This window comes from Papio anubis, chromosome 7 (assembly GCF_008728515.1).
Source record: "Papio anubis isolate 15944 chromosome 7, Panubis1.0, whole genome shotgun sequence".
NCBI lineage: Eukaryota > Metazoa > Chordata > Mammalia > Primates > Cercopithecidae > Papio > Papio anubis.
Genome location: NC_044982.1, coordinates 101,396,089 through 101,412,792, shown reverse-complemented (window position 1 = coordinate 101,412,792; position 16,704 = coordinate 101,396,089). Strand labels below are relative to the sequence as shown.

At 39.6% G+C, this 16,704-nt stretch overlaps 1 long non-coding RNA gene across 1 annotated transcript; it reads right to left on the bottom strand.

Annotated features, from left to right (window-relative positions):
• Positions 1 to 13,774: 13,774 nt before the first annotated feature.
• On the bottom strand, positions 13,775 to 16,196 carry LOC103886000. The gene is made up of 3 exons (XR_649369.4): positions 15,835 to 16,196; positions 15,394 to 15,461; positions 13,775 to 13,895 (listed from the first exon to the last, which is right to left on the bottom strand). It is a non-coding gene; the product is annotated as an uncharacterized LOC103886000 (long non-coding RNA).
• Positions 16,197 to 16,704: the final 508 nt, after the last annotated feature.

Below are 16,704 nucleotides of genomic sequence, written 5' to 3'. Positions count from 1 at the left end.
TGCTATCTTCTAGGACCTGCACAGAGCTGGTTGAAATCTACTTGCAATGTTTACCATCAAGTAACTGTAACAAGGTAGATTCTAGAAGATGTGCCACAGCTCATAAGAGGTGCCCCATATGGAAGGCTGAAACTTTGACCCTTTCTGGTTCAAACCCATCCGAGTCTATCTAGAGGATTGACGGGTGGGGGCCACTCACAGGTCTAACTTGCAAAAATCTAAGGAGTTTGATAGAAATGACAGATGACCGCACACGTTAGAGCTGACAACCAGTCTGGTGAATAAGACCCCTCATGCATTAGAAAACAAATGCCACCCCTCAACAGCTCAAGAAGTACAATGAGGGGTAGAGACATGGGGTGCGGTGATGTGGTGACATGGAGGTCATGGAAGGAGAATGGGACAGTTTCTTGCATTAAGTGCTGGAATATTTGTTTTTGTCCCCACCCACATTGACCCCCCCTCCCTCCATTGTCTGAATGTCACAGTCAAATGGTAGGAACTCCATAACCATGCAAAGTCAGAATATTGTGTCATGGAAGTTTCCAGAAGACACTGAGAGCAGCAGACATAGAAGGACTTCCCGTTTGACCAGGAAGTAGAAATGGCCAATAGAGGAACATTTTATATCAGATTTTCTTAGAGTCAACCAGCCTTAGATACCTGAGGTGTGGGGTCCATCAAAATGGTCATCTGAGAAACCCAGAAATGTGGACACTGCATGTTTTGAGACATCCCAGAAGGAAAGATTTCTATGATCCATGCTAGAAGTGTGATTCAGGAATTTTTACTTCATATTATTGTTTTAATATTTTGCATCCTTAATTGTTAGTTCAAACAACAATGGTTAAAGTCACACCTATTTCATCAGATTCATTTGAGGATTACATTAGACAATATAAATGGGGAAAAAATACTTTAGTAATCTTAGAGAAACAAGAAGGTTTCTCCTCTTCTTTCTTCTTCCTATTATTAGTATTACTGTTACACTATTATTTCTGTAAAACACCATTAAGGAATTTTAATCATTTTTAGTGAGAACCTTCCTAAAAATGTATGATATGTATCTGGGCATTTTATTTCACTTTTTTGAGACAGAGTCTCGCTCTGTCACCCAGGCTGGAGTGCAGTGGTGCAATCTTGGCTCACTGCAAGGTCCACCTCCCAGGTTCACGCCAGTCTCCTGCCTCAGGTTCCTGAGTAGCTGGGACTACAGATGCCCACCACCATGCCCAGCTAATTTTTTGTATTTTTCTTTAGTAGAAACGGGGTTTCACCGTGTTAGCCAGGATGATCTCGATCTCCTGACCTTGTGATCTGCCCACCTTGGCCTCCCAAAGTGCTGGAATTACAGGCGTGAGCCACCCCGCCCGGCCATATCTGGGCATTTTAAAACAAAAGATACAGAAAACTGATGTTTTCCATTGGTTTTGAGATTTTGCATTGTTTAATATCCACATTGGCCTCTACTGTCATATAGTATTGATATGTGATGGGCGATTTGTCACTACCGAGGATGGTCCTTCACTGACATGGTTTTTATGATTTTTTTGCCTTCTCCCTTAGTATCAGACTGTCAGCTGTCACCTTTTTGTTGTCAGTCTTCCTGCCTCCTGTTCTCTGCTATGTTTCTAATCAGTACAGTGACCCATGTTAAGTAAACATTGAAAGACAAGATCTGGCAGAGGACATTTGTATCTTGAATGGGTGGGGTGGGAACCATGGGGGAGTAAGCATGTATGTACACATGTATATGAAAAAATTTGGAACATGAATACTAAAAGCCTGAATACTAAAAACTTCTATTGTGTGAAGTAATACTGTCCCTGGGAAATCCACGCAGGTAAACTGAAAATAGCTAGGGCCTCGTTGAAGCGCCATGTGAAAAGGGCAAACAAAATGGCACCAAATGCATGCCGATTAAACTTGTGGCAGCACAAGGTTTGGCCTAAGAATGACATTGAATTATTCCATTCTCCCAGCCATTATAGAGGATTTGTTCACACACGTTGTCTTCACACATTCTTGATAATGCACAGCCATGTCCTATCTAAAGAATTTTATTATTGCATATGCAAGCCAAGGCATCTGGGAGGAAATTGAAAAATTCCTCCAAATCTTTAAAACTACTGACACACTTAAATTAGGGTTGGAGGATCTGGGTTCTGGTCAACTGCATGACTAAGCAAGTCACAATCCCTCAAAGAGGGATACTTTCTCATTTACATAATAAGGAGCCAGCCCATTTTTTAACTTTCTTTGAGCTCCTACTTCTGGAATGCAAATTTTCAAAGGAAAGGGACCTGAACCTTGAAAACCAGGATTTCGTCAAAAATAGTTGTTCATAACTGGGATAGCAATAGGAAATTTTAAGCCAGCAAAATGGATATTAAAGTTCAGGACAGATGTCAACTTTGGATTTAAGCATTTTCTGTTATTCAGTATACCCCATCTAGGTATAACTATAATGATCAAAATATTTAAAAACTAGTATGGCACACAAACCAACCAATTAGAACAGATAAATAACCAGTATGGTTGTACTAAGGGTTAGCGGGGACAGTGAGTATCAGTTCTGGGACTATCATTTTCTTGAGAGCAGCATCTTTCACTACCTTGTTTAGTGCCTTTCTTGTAAGAACCGAGAACAAATGGGTGTCATATAAATGAATGATCATGTGAGTGCATGAACTCAAATATGTTACAAATAGGTGATGACTGTCAAAGTTTATGCCTTTAAGAAAGAGGAGTGTGAAGAGAGAAGACCAAGGAACAGCACATTTTCTGAGCAAGATGAAAAAGATGATGCAGTTAAGGAAACAAAGAAGGAGTGATTAAAGTGTTTGTTTGAAGAAAAACAGAAAGAACAATGTCCTTGTTAGGCCAGGAAGAAAAATATTTCATAAGGAATTTGGCAATCAACAATGTCAAATTCTGTAAAGGGAACCACGTCCTGTTGCTTTTGGCCTTCTGGTCAGTGTTTTTTGTTTTGTTTTGGTTTGGTTTGTTTGCTTCCCTTAGAGAATGAAGACAAAAAAAAAAGAGGCTATGGAAAATAACAGAACACCACAGTTTCTTCTTTAACAATTGGTGCAAAAGTTCAAAGGGGAAAGGCAGGCATAGCTGCAATATAAAAGCTTATCTGTGGACTTTATCTATGCATGATATCTCTTTCATTGCAGCCATTCCACACATGCTGAGAGAGAGAGCTTAGTCACTGCAGTCTACCTTATGTCACATTTCTCAAGGATTTCTATTCTGCCTGCCTGGTTCTAGCTAGCTGCCAGATGCTTTGCCAGATGTTCTAAACATGGACATGGTTATTTAGTTTCTAGGGACTGCAGCCTCTAACACCCAAATCTAACAATTTTCACTGTTAGATTTTAGGGCATAACAATTTTAGGGCATATAAATTGCAGATGATGAAGTGCATTTCTTTGAGGCCAATCAGAGTAATCGGCTACAGTCTCTTACTGAATAAGCTCAGATTGCGCAGGGCGCGGTGGCTGACGCCTGTAATTCCAGCATTTTGGGAGGCCGAGGCAGGCAGATCACGAGGTTAGGAGTTCAAGACCAACCTGGCCAACATGGTGAAACCCCATCTCTACTAAAAACACAAAAAATTAGCCCAGCGTGGTGGCACATGCCTGTAATTCCAGCTACTCGGGAGGCTGAGGCAGGAGAATCGCTTAAACCCAGGAGGCAGAGGTTGTGGTGAGTGGAGATCACGCCACTTCACTCCAGCCTGGGCAACAGAGCAAGACTCTGTCAAAAAAAAAAAAAAAAAATTAAAAAGCTCAGATCACTGGTTCAGACCACATATAGTCCAGTTTGTGTGGCCTACGTTCTGTAGCTAGGCCTCCGTCCACATCCACAGCCATCTTGCTAGCATGTGTCGCAAGACCACAGGAGCATGAAAGTGTGCATGATCAGTATAATCATTTACTGTTACTGAAAATTCTATTAAGCAAATATTCCACCAGAGCAATAACAACTCTCCTCTCCTCTTCTTTATTCTTTACCTACTTACTGAACTGACAGCCTTATACGCAATAATCCTCAGACCATCTCAAGGAAGCAACAACTATTATTATCTCCAATGCAGGGATAAACACTATAGGTAGAGAAGTTGAGAGGTCATACAACTAGTATTTAGCAAAATCAGAACTGTTCATCCAGAAAGTCCAATTTTCTTAGTACTGTGTTTATCCTTTCTCATCAAAAGGGCAGCATATTGTTGGAGTTTATAATGATTTTCCCATTAAGCCAAGTACATGCTAGCTCTTCACCTTCCTGAGAACAGAGACCACACAGCCTTCTTCTGGGCCTCTGTCTCTTAACCTCAGATGACTCCTGTGCCTGTCACACTTTGGGTGCCTGGTGAATCAAAGCACTGCCTGATTACACAAAGGAGAGTACTATCACTCTCTCCTGTGCATAAATTAAATATATATAAATTAAATATATACACATGTACATATTAGCCATATCTCAACTTTAGACCCTATGTATGTTACTTTCACATTTCTATATCTGATGTCCTATTTTGAAAGGGAGAAAGGGAGAGAAAAAAGAGAATTATGACCAACATAACTAGTCATTATTGTACAATTATAGGGGACATTTGTTCATGGAGCTTTAAACAGTAGTTTGCTACTATCTCTACCCTTGAAATCCTGACAAACATTGTAGGGTATCCTCTCAGAATCATATGGGAAAAGTTTGATTTTCTTCTTTGAATATTGCAAGTATCTTCCTAACCAATCATTATTTAGATACTCCCTGAGGTTTGACATTTTTCTATGTCATGCTGAAGTGATACAGTAGTCCTTATACTATTGTGTATCCTGGATAGTCCTGTGCTATCACCTTGTCAGATAGTTGCCCTCATGGGGCATCTTGCTAGCATGTGTCACAAGACCACAGGAGCATGAAAGTGTGCATGATCAGTATAATCATTTACTGCTAGCTACACAACACTCTCCACTGATATGTTCTAAGCACACCCACAGAGAAACTCCACATATGGAGAATTCCTGGGTTGAGCCTTAGATTTTTGCTTCCAACAATATCACATAAGAAAATACATGTAATTTCAATCAACTTGCAACTTCACCTTCTTCAGATTTGTAGAGCAGGTGTGTATATTCATTGATCCAAAAATATGTATTGAGGCCCTATTATGTGCCGGGCACTGGGGAAAACATGGTGAACAGACCAGACACTTGCCTTCATGGAGATTACTATGTAGTGGTAGAGACAAACAAAATAACCACTCAGAAAATGTAAAACTATGTCTCAGATAATTGTTTATAAAAAGAGACAAGGAGACTTCTACTTGTAGGAAAATAGAACGGATATATATTTTTTTCATATTCTGTCTGCAAAATATCACCAAAACATTGCAATGTATATATAAGATAAGGAGTTTAAAAAACTATGAAAGTTGGAGAAAAGAAGGCAGACTGACTAGGACCCAAGAAATGCAAAAATCACAGGGAGATGAGTGTCCTGGAGTTTCTTTTTGTCTCACATATACCAAGTTTGAAGCTAAAGAAGCTGTCAGTCAAGAAGCGTCATAAGACAGTAACAATCAGCAGCAACAACAAACCTGGGGAGGAGAGAGAAACCGATTTCCAGAGTTGCCACATATTATTTAAAATGTTCAGTTTTAACAATAAAAAATTATGAGATATGAAAAAACATTAAGATGTAAGGCCCATACATAGGACAAAGGAAATCAATAGAAGTTATCTGTAAGGAAGTCTTGTCATTGAACTTATTGGACAAAGACTGCAAAAGAGTTACTGAAATATGTTCAAACAACTAAAAGAGACCATGTTTAGAGAACAAAATGAAAGCAGGTAAATGTTTCATGAAATGGAGAATATTTAAAGGGAGAAATTTTGAAAAGAAGGAAATCAAAATTCTGGAGTCAAAAAGTACAAAAACCCAAATAAAACAAACTTGGAGAGGGATTTAACATATTTGAGCAGGTGGAAGAAAGAACCAGCAAACTTGAAAATAGATTAATTGAGATTATATAGGCTGAGAAATAAAGAAGAAGAAAAATGAACAGAACCTCAGAGATTGAAAGATGCTATCAAGCATAGCAACTTATGCATAATAGGAATCCCAGAAATACAGGAGAGACAGAAAGGAGAAAAGTATTTGAAGAAATAATGGCCAAGAACTTCCCAAAATTGATTAAAAGCATTATACTGCAAATCCAAGAAACTCAACAAATTCCAAGTAGGATAAACTCAAAGAAATGTATAAGTAGACACATAATATTTAAATTGTTAAAGGCCAAAGACAAAGAGAAAATTTTGAAAGCAGCAAGATAAAAGTGACTGCTCACATACACTTAATTATCAATAAGATTAATAGCTGACATCTCATAAGAGGCCATAGAGAACAGAAGGCAGTAGAATTACATACTGGAAGTGATGAAAGAAAAGACTGTCAGCCAAGAATTCTACATCCACCAAAACTAACCTTCAAAAAAGGAAGGAGAAAATAAGACATTTCTAGAAAACCACAAACGGAGAGAAATTGTTGCTAGTAATCCTGCCCTATAAGAAATACTAAAAGGAGTCCATTAGACTAAAATAAAATAGTCCAATAGACTAAAATGTCTTCAATCTACCATTTTTTTTTTCCGGTTTTGTTAGGTTTTGTTTTTCATGTCTCAAGTCTAGTAACTGGAATTAACATAAAAAATACAGACAACTGATAAAGGTAACTATATAAGTTTATATAAAAGAATATATTTTTATTATGCTTATTTTTTCTATCTGATTTAAAAGTAAACTACATAATGCAATTATTATACATCTATATTCATGGCCACACATGTATAAAGAAAGAATTTGTATGATGCTAACAGCACAAAGAATGGAGGGAATGGAGCTAGATAAAAGCAAAGTTTTTGTATGCTATTGAAATTAAGTTGATATTAATCAAAATTAAAATGTTTTAAGTTAAGATGCTGATGGTAACCTTCACCACAACTACTAAGAAAATGGCTCAAAATATAATATAAGAAATGACAAAGAAAAATGGTTCCCTATAAAATACCTAGAAGGAAAAATGATTCACTATAAATTATCTATTTAACTCAAAAGAACACACCAATAGAGGGATACAGGAACAAAAAATTAAGACATAAAAAAATGAATAGCAAAGTGGTAGATATAAATCCTATTGTATCAACAACTGCATTAAATGTGAATGTATTAAACATTCCATTAATAACAGAAACTGGCAGAATGGATAAAATAAACATCCAACTATATGTCATTTATGAGAGACACAATTTGATTTAAATATATGAAGATTTTAAACTAAAAGGATGAAAACAAAATCTTTAATAAAGTTATTAAAGAAGACAAAATATTTAAAAGGCTAATTAAGAATCTATAACAATGATAAGCATATATATATATATATATATATATATTCGTCCTAACAAAAAAGCTCCAAAATTCATGAAATAAAACTGTAAGAATTGTAAGAAGAAATAATTCAAAAATAATGGTTAGAACAGCAACACCCCACTCTCTATAATGGATAGAACAACTAGAGAGAAGACCAACAAGGGAATAAAAGATTTGGAAAACACTATAAACAAAACTAGAAGTTGTTTCTATGAAGATATCAACCAAAGTGGCAAACCTTTAAGTAGACTGAACAAGAAAAAATAAACAAGACTCAAATTACTAAAATCTTGAATAAAAGTGGAGACATTACTGGTTATGCTAGCTATGAAGTTGTCACATGGAACTCAGGACTTCTCGTTAGCCCAGGGTGTTGCAGGCAGTGGAAGTAGCTGTTGTTTTCTTTTTTGGAGCAGGTTTATTCTGAGTTGCTGTAATGACTTGAGTTTGTTGGCCTCCAGCCAGGAGGTGGTGCTTTCAAAAGAGTATATAACGGTGCTTTGGAACTGTATATAATCTTTCAACGTGGTGCTTCAAGGGGTATATAATCTTGCCCTATGATGGCCACGATAAGTATTCGGGTTTCTTAGGTGATGGGCAGGGCCATAGAGCTCCCAAGAGATTGTATCTTTTGTCTGAGGAGTTTTTCAGCTCTCTTGCAGCATCTGCAACAGCAACCTGCTTCCTTCAAAGGGTTTTGAATTATTTCAGTTTTCCTAGTATGTTCCTCTGGTGGTTCTAGGAGCAAAAGTGAGTCTCCAGCTGATGTTCTGTCTGTATAAACTACATGGTAGTCCTGTCTTCTATCTACCATTTTTTTTTCCCGGTTTTCTTAGGCTTTGTTTTTCATGTCTCAAGTCTAGAAAAAATACTTACAAATGATCATCCTTTTTTTAGTCATTCTTAAAGGATACTTTTTTCCCCATGCTAGGAGTAGTTATTTCAAAACTTTGAATGTAATGGTGCATAACAAAAGGATAAGGGAAAATATTAGAGAAAAAAAAAGGAAAAACCTTGTATGTATCCCCACTGTCTCCTTCAGCAGAAAATATTTTTTTCCCTATTTTATTTGAGGATGTCACTCTTTGGAAGTCTCCATTTTATTCCAGGTGTGTCTATTTCTAACTCCTGTCCTGTGTTGGGTCAAGCATTGTTTTTTGTTTTTGTTCTTTGGTATACATGACCCATTAAGATCCAGATTATAAATTGTCTTGGCTGGAGCCAGATCCTGCAGATTTGTACTTTTATTTAATGTCTTATTTCTACGAAATTATCTTAATACATTTTTCCCTGCCAGATCGGCCATGCAGTTTTATCCAGTATATTTTTTTCTATACTGGGAGGTATTTTTATGATCTCTAGTTCACCATATTGCTCAGCTTCCTAAGAGATTCCCTGGTTCTAAACTGTAGAGTTAAAATTAAAGTGAGATTAAAAGTAGAAATGTGAGGACAAGTTAGAGTTATTGCAAGAGCAATAGTCTAGGCAACAAATTGTAGCTTTAACTGCTGTGTACTTGACAGAAGTGGATCAAAGTGGATGGATTTCAGAGATACTTAAGTAAAATCAACATTACTTGTGGTGAACTGGATGTGTGAGTTGGAGAAGGATGTTAGGGATAATGCCAATGTTCAGGATAATGTCCAACTTGTATAACTGGATAGATGGCAGTGCTGATCACTGAAAGAGGAACCAAGTTAAGAAAGTAAAAATTACGGGTTCTGTTTTGAGCCAAATGTGGTGCCTTGGAGATCCTACATGGCATATATGTGTCTGAAGGTGTGAGCTAGAGGTCAGACTCTGAACCAGAAATAAAAACTCATTTGACTGTATAATTGAAACTAGGCATGGATGAAGTTGCCCAGGAAGAGGACACAGAGTGGAACAAAAGCAAGGAGAGGACCAAATCTTGAGGACCTTAACCTCTAATGACCAGGCAGTGGAGTCTGAGCCTGCAGAGACAGAGAAATACAGTCAACAAGTTGGGAGGAAGTTTAAGAGAGGGTAGTGTTTCATTTTATCCCATTCCTTCTTATACCTACATTCAGTCATATTGGCATTCTCACCATTCCCTATAAGCCTTGCTCTTCCTTTCTTCTATGACTTCATACATGCTATTCCTTCTGCCTTGAATATTTTCCACCGCCTTCTCCCTTTTCCATCTTCCACTATTACTCCTGATAAACTCCCATACATCCTTTAAGGTCTAACTCAAATAACAGAACGTCTAGGTAGTCTTTCTCAAATCCTGCCCTAAACCCATTCTAGACTAAGGTTTATACCAGATTTCATTGTCCTTTTCTTTATCTTCATTGTATGTATCATATTGTATCTCAATTTTCCTTATGCTATTTAACTATAGCAGTGCCCTCTTAATTGCATGATTGATGTCTTATATAATACCACTGTTCTTCCAGTACCTAGCACAGCACTTTGTTCACAGTTGAATCATTTTTTAATAAAAAAGACTTAAAGTAGATCTCTAACAGGGTGCAGGACACATCTGGACAACAAGAAATCAACCACCTAACATTAGAAAGACCTAAGGTGTTCATACACACTAAATCAAGGCAATTTTGGGCTGCTCACAGGTACCCGTGAGGTTACAATCAATACATGCTCATACAATTACCTCTCCCTTTTCCCTTCCACTTGGAGCCATAAGGTTGTTGCCTTCAGTGACATCTCTTCTTTGTATTCCCATTAAAGTCTTGCCCATATATTCTCAATTATATGTTACATAAATAAAATATTATTGGATGAATGTTGTGGTCAGCATGGAGAAGACATCATGTGATTTGTCTTTAATCCTTTGGCTTTCAAAACAATTCCCTGCAGATAACAACACTGAAGAAATAAAATGAACTAAACTGACTAAACTAAGGAAATACATGGCATGAGGGTTAATCAGTCAACATTGGGGTGAATGCTGTTATGAGGTAGTTGGAGAAGTGAAAGGGGCTTGGAGTAGAACTGGTGCTGAGAGGTACTGGTGGAAGGAATCAACTGGAGAAGAATTTGCAAAGAGGTAACAAGGTGGTGTGTAGGTGGTGGGGATGGGAATGAGGGATGTCTAACAAAAGAGATTGGCCATCAGGTAGATCCTTTGCTGGGAACAGGAAAGTTGATTGCAACGTCCCCAGTGATACTCAGTACGTATGGGTTGTCCCTGGTTCAGGTTCCCTAGAAGGGTGAGATTATGGGACAATTTCAAGACTATTTGGGTTTTCTTCCCAATGTGAATGCTTATTATGACTGAAAGGGGATGGCAAACAGCTTACGCTGCTGCTAACATCAGTCCATAAGAAATTGGAACAATGTCAGCAATCTGAAGCAGTTCTCTGCGGGTACATGGGAAAATGTCTAAGTGAAGTCTATTGGGTCTTGAGTGAAAGAACTGTAACCTTGCATGAAATTGTGACCGATGGCCATCTATCAGCACTCAACAGCCACAGCACCCACAGTCTGCTATCTTCAGCTTAGTATCCAATTCTTCCTCTTATTTAGCTGTACATTTTCTCTTATTCATCTTGTCCCATTATTTTCCCACACAATCCCTTTCCTGGCAAACGTAACTACATATGGTTCTACAAACATGCCATGTGCCTTCCTATTTCCAATGCATATTTAGGTCTTTTATGTGAAAAGTGCACCTCTCTGATCTACTCAAACACAATTTCTATGACTCCTTTCCTAGATCTACCCTCTTTGTATCATACATATACATATGTATATATGTTAATATCTGCCTACAAAATCACCTAACTACATGCCTGGCAGCTCATGGCAGAGCAAAAATAACACAAACATTCAGCCTACAGACTGCTTTAGAACCTGATTCTGTCACTACCTGGCACTATGATCTTTGGAAATTTATTTAACCTCTCTAACTCTCAGTTTTCTTATCTGTTATACTTACATCATAAGGAATTAGAGAAGATTGAATACTTCAACATTAAAACACCTAGTACAGTTTCTATTCATAAGAAACGTTAATTCTGGTTTACTATAGAAAGTACAACTTTTTATACACTGTCCTAAGTGTGGTTCTCTTACTATTTGGTAAGCTCCAGAAGTAATATTACAGATTCAGCATCTTCTTTTTCTCTCCAAAGTGAACTTCTCATTCAACAAACCAATTATGAATGAAAACAAAAATGAACAAACACATGAATAGAAGAAAATTCCATGACCATTTCAAGTTTGTCTGATCTGCTTCCTGGGCAGCATAAGTTGTGGTATTTTAAACAAAAACAAAAGCAAACTCAAAGGCCAATGACCCAGCTGAGTTATTTTTTGCTGTGTTAGTCCCAAGGACCAAAATGACTTTGTAATAACCCCGAGGGGAAAACTGTACTTTGCAAAGATCACAGGGAAATCCAGGTGATATGTCTCTACTAACTTAGCAAAAGTAAGAACTTGGCTTCAAATCTAGACTCCTTCAAAGGTTGACCTTTGTATTATTTTTTATTAAAAAATATTTCTCCCTTCTGTGTTCTGATTTTGACTCTGTTCTCCAATGGCTTCAGAAGTCACTTCTCTTCTTGGCATCATAGTTCCCTCTTTTGTAAAGGATGCTGGGGTGGCTTTGCAGGAGAGATGCCGTGGTGATTGGAAGGACAAGATAAGACCTGATTATCTCTACAGATCTCCTCCAGCTCTGGAGCCTGCCTCTGTGCACACACAAGCCCCTAGAATGCAGGAGCAGTAGTGAGAATAAACCAAGGAGCCAGTGGAAACCCTGTGGAAATGCCACACTGTGCCCAAGACTTAACTCCCCAGGCCCAGCTTTATCAAGTCTGAGCTGAGTTTTCCTTACTAATTTGAAACAGGCAGCCAGGGAAAGAAAGTCATGAAATAAAGCAAGCAGAGTCTCTGCTCCCAGGAGCTGAAGAGGTGCTAATTGTTGCTAAAGATCTTATCAGATCCTAGTTAGAGGCAGCGTTTAACCTCTGACTCCTGGTTGCTGCTCCCCACAGGTCTCAACACCTGCAGTGGAGAAAAGCCCTCTTCCCTCCAGACCTTTCCACACCCCTGCAGTCTGTGGAAGAAAGGCCCTGCCTGGGGAAAATCCATAATTGGTGAGAGGCCAAGGAGCTAGGATCAGAGAGGAGGCTTCCACTTCTCAGGGCTCACATTGCCTCAGAATCCCTCGAGTGGCTTTTGAAAGCCAACACAACTATCTAGGGCTGCTCCCTGCCTTCTGCACACCCCTGGAGAACCACAATTTGAGGGTGGGGCCTAAGCATCTGTATTTTTCATATCCTTTTCTTTTTGTATTGAATAGTGTAGAGGCAGCCTAAAATAAAGGTTAGGAACAGCCCGGGCTGGGTACGTTTTCTAACTTTCCATTAACAAGCTTCAGACAAGTCATTTAATCTTCCTGGGCTTGTTTCCTCATTTGCAAAATAGTGATAGGGACTATATCACGAAACTGTTAAGAAAATTAAATGAGTATTTGTAAAACACTTAGAACAGTGTTTTGCACATAGTAGGCATGACAAGAACAGTGTCTTCCACATAGTAGGCATGACATACACATACAACTTTGTTAAATAAAACTAAATAAATGTCACTGCTTTAGGCTTTTATGTAATCCAGTGGCTCTCAAAGTATACACGTCAAGGCCAGAAGCCCCCAGCATCACCTAGAAACTCTTCCAAAATGCAAATCCCTGAAGCAACACCCCAGACTTATTAAATCCAAAGTTCTAGAGGTGGGACTTGGTAGTCTGTTTTCACAAACTCTCCAGACATACACTAGAGTTGTCTGGTGTCATTCACATTCCTCTTCTTCAACAAACATGCCCTTTGTTCTTCCCTGAGAGACGTGCAAGTTATTCTAGAACTCCAGATTCTCCTCAAAATGCATTTTTATTTATGAGGATTCTTTTGGTAACAAGTGACAGGCACCCCATTCAAGCCAATTTAAGCCCCAAAGAGGATTTATTGCCTCATAAAACAGAAATGCCCAGTGGTCATAACATCCAATATTTACTGCCCAGCACTATTCTAAGCACTTTATGTATATTAACTCACTTAATTTTCAGAACAGTTCTATGAAGGAGATGCTATTACTCTCTCCATTGTAAAGCCAAGGGAATAAGGAACTCATCCAAGGTTGCACAGTGATAGGGACTATATCATGATGAGGTGCAGGAACTCATCCAAGGTTGCACATGAAACAAGTGATGGCCTCGAGGTTCCAATGCACAAGGCCATGCCACAGCAGTGCTCTCAGTCACTTGCAAGGAAAGGCAGGGTCCAGGCACTCACACTAGGGAAGCTAGCTTAGTCCATTTGTGCTGCTATAACAAAATACTACAAACTAGGCAATTTAAATCATGGAAATTTATTTCTCATAGCTCTTGGAAGTCTGGGAAGTCCAAGATCAAGATACTGCCAAATTCAGTGTCTACAGAAGGTTGGCTCTCTCTGCTTTCATGGTGCCTTGTTGCTGCATTTTTCACATGGTGGAAGGAGAGACAGAAAACGAGATAAATGCTGTGTCTTCACACGGCAGAAGGGTGGGGGGCTGAATTTGTCCCCTCAAGCCCTTTGATAAGGCACTAATCTATGAAGGGGGAGTCCTCAAGACCTAATCACTTCCTAAAGACCCCACCTCTTAATACTGTTGCATTAGGGATGAAGTTTCAACATAAATTTGAGAGTGGTCATAAACATTCAAACCATGACAACAGCTACCTCAATTTTTCTCCATTCTCAGGTCTTGCTTTATGTTGGATCATCCCCATTCTCAGGCAGGCAGTCCTTGTGCAGGGCACTGGATGGTCCAGCATAACGCCTTTGTATATGATTGCATATAGAAGCAAAGGGCTCCTCTCCCTCAGTTGTCCTAACAAGAGCTGAGGAATTGGCTCTGATTGCACTGACCTGTGCTTCCGTTTCTCCCTGGACCAATCATTGCAATGGACTCCAGAGGATTGAAACTGCCTTTGCAGAATTATGACTGAAACAGTGAAAGAGATCTAACCTAACTGACTCCATCTTGCTTCTAACCTTTAAGCTTTGTTCATTCTGAGGCACAGGCTGAACTAACTTTGGGAGGAACTTACAGTTTAAAATGAAGACAATAACAGCCTTTGCCCAAAATAAACCTACTTCTTGCCTGGGGACGAGATTGCCTTTGTAGGACTAACATTAGCCAAAAGATTAGAAATTATGGTTTAGGAGTCATGCAGCTGGAGGTTACAAGATTCTGACCCTCCCTAAACTGCTCCTAAGATCAGTGCTTGAGATATTTTGCAGGCCTTGCACTTGATAGATCAGCTGGCACCAGCCAGATTGATAAATCAGCTCATCTGATCTTGTGGCCCCCGACTCAGGAACTGACTCAGCACTAGAGGACAGCTTCAACTTCCCATGATTTCATCTCCTACCTAACCAATCAGCACTTCTGGCTCACTGGCTCCCCACTACCCACCAAGTTGTCCTTAAAAACCCTGATCTCCCAGTGCTCAGGGAGACTGATTTGAGTAATAATAAAACTCCAGTCCCCTGCACAACTGGCTCTGCATGAATTACTCTTTCTCTGTTGTTGTAGGCAAGGTGAACCCATTGGGCAGTTGCAGATTAAATATGTCATTTGGCCAGGCTGTACCACATGACCACAGGGGCCCACAGGCCCCAAGGGTCTGGAGGGGGCTTTCTCCTGAGTGATATAAGCCAAAGGAGGAGGAAGGCTGGCTAGGCAATAAATAGCCATGCTACATGCTAGGCCCTGTTTCAAAAGCTTTCTAGATATACAATCACTGACTCATCACAATATTTCTATGACATACTGTCTATACTCTATTTTTCAAACAAGGAAATGGAAGCAGTAGGAGACAAAGTAGCTTGTCCAGGGACACCACATAAGTAGTGAATGGCAGAACCTTCATCGGACTCTGGGCTGCCTGGCTCTGGGAGTCTATGCACTTAGCAGTTAGACCAACCTGCCACTGATGCTTTTGTCAGTTCTCAGTTGAAGATACTCCTCACCGTATCGGCCACGTTCAGCTTCCTTCAAACATAAGTAGACAAAAAGACTTACCCAAGCTATCCCATCTGGGAGTTTGTCCAAATAACAGTTGCCTTCTTTCTTTACTGGCCAACAATATTGCAAATACCACAGAAGAGGATGCCCAGATTTTAGCAACTGAAAACACAGGGCACTCGATTAAATTTCAACTTCAGATAAACAATTTTTTGTTTGTTTAGTATAAGTATAATCCATGCAATATTTTATTTGGCAACCCTACCTCAGAGTGAGATTTATACCTAAGGTGCCTAACTGTACCAGTTTGCCCAGGACTGAGTGAGTTCCCAGCACATGAAAGTCTGAGCCGAACCAGAACCAGTTGGTCACTCTGCATCTATCCTAATGGTCTACTCACAGATTTCAAATTGGCAGCACTCCAACATCGTCTAAAGCCAACCTCTCTCGTAGTCAGTTGTTTTCTGTGATCACACTCTTAACCCTAGGGATCATCCACACCTACAATTCACATGGGTCTCTGCCTTCCACTTCCAGTGTGCAGGACAGAATTCTGATCTCCCTCAGTCAACAGTTAAACAGTCAGTGAACCAAACATTGATTCATTTACACTGGGCCTTTCTGAGCTAAGCTGGTTCCTGCCTTGGGTGAACATGGTCCAATATGAACCAGGCTTTGGGCTCTAGAATCCTTTTACCACTACCCTTCTGCCCTTGAAGCCGTTTTTTTTTGTTTGTTTGTTTTTTGTTTGTTTGTTTGTTTTTTGATACAGAGTCTTGCTCTGTCACCCAGGCTGGAGTGCAGTGGTGCGATCTCGGCTCACTGCAACCTCTGCCCCCCAGGTTCAAGCAACTCTCCTGCCTCAGCCTCTTGAGTAGCTGTGATTACAGGTATGTGTCACCACACCCGGCTAATTTTTGTATTTTTAGCAGAGACAGGTTTTACTATGTTGGCCAGGCTAGTCTCGAACTCCTGACCTCAGGTGATCCACCTGCCTTGGCCTCCCAAAGCGCTGGGAGGCATGAGCCACCACACCCGGCCCCTTGAACTTTTAACTAGAACTGCTTCTTTTCCTAAACTCGGCTCCTGTAAGCCACAACACAGTAAGTAGATGTGTCCCTTCACACATATTTGCATAATCTGGCATTTCCCCCACTCTGACAGCAGGGCTGTGGTTTCAATGTCCATCTCCTCTAAAACTCATGTAGAAATTCAATCGCCAATAACAGTATTAAGAGGTGGGACCTTTAAGAGGTGATCAGGCTATAAG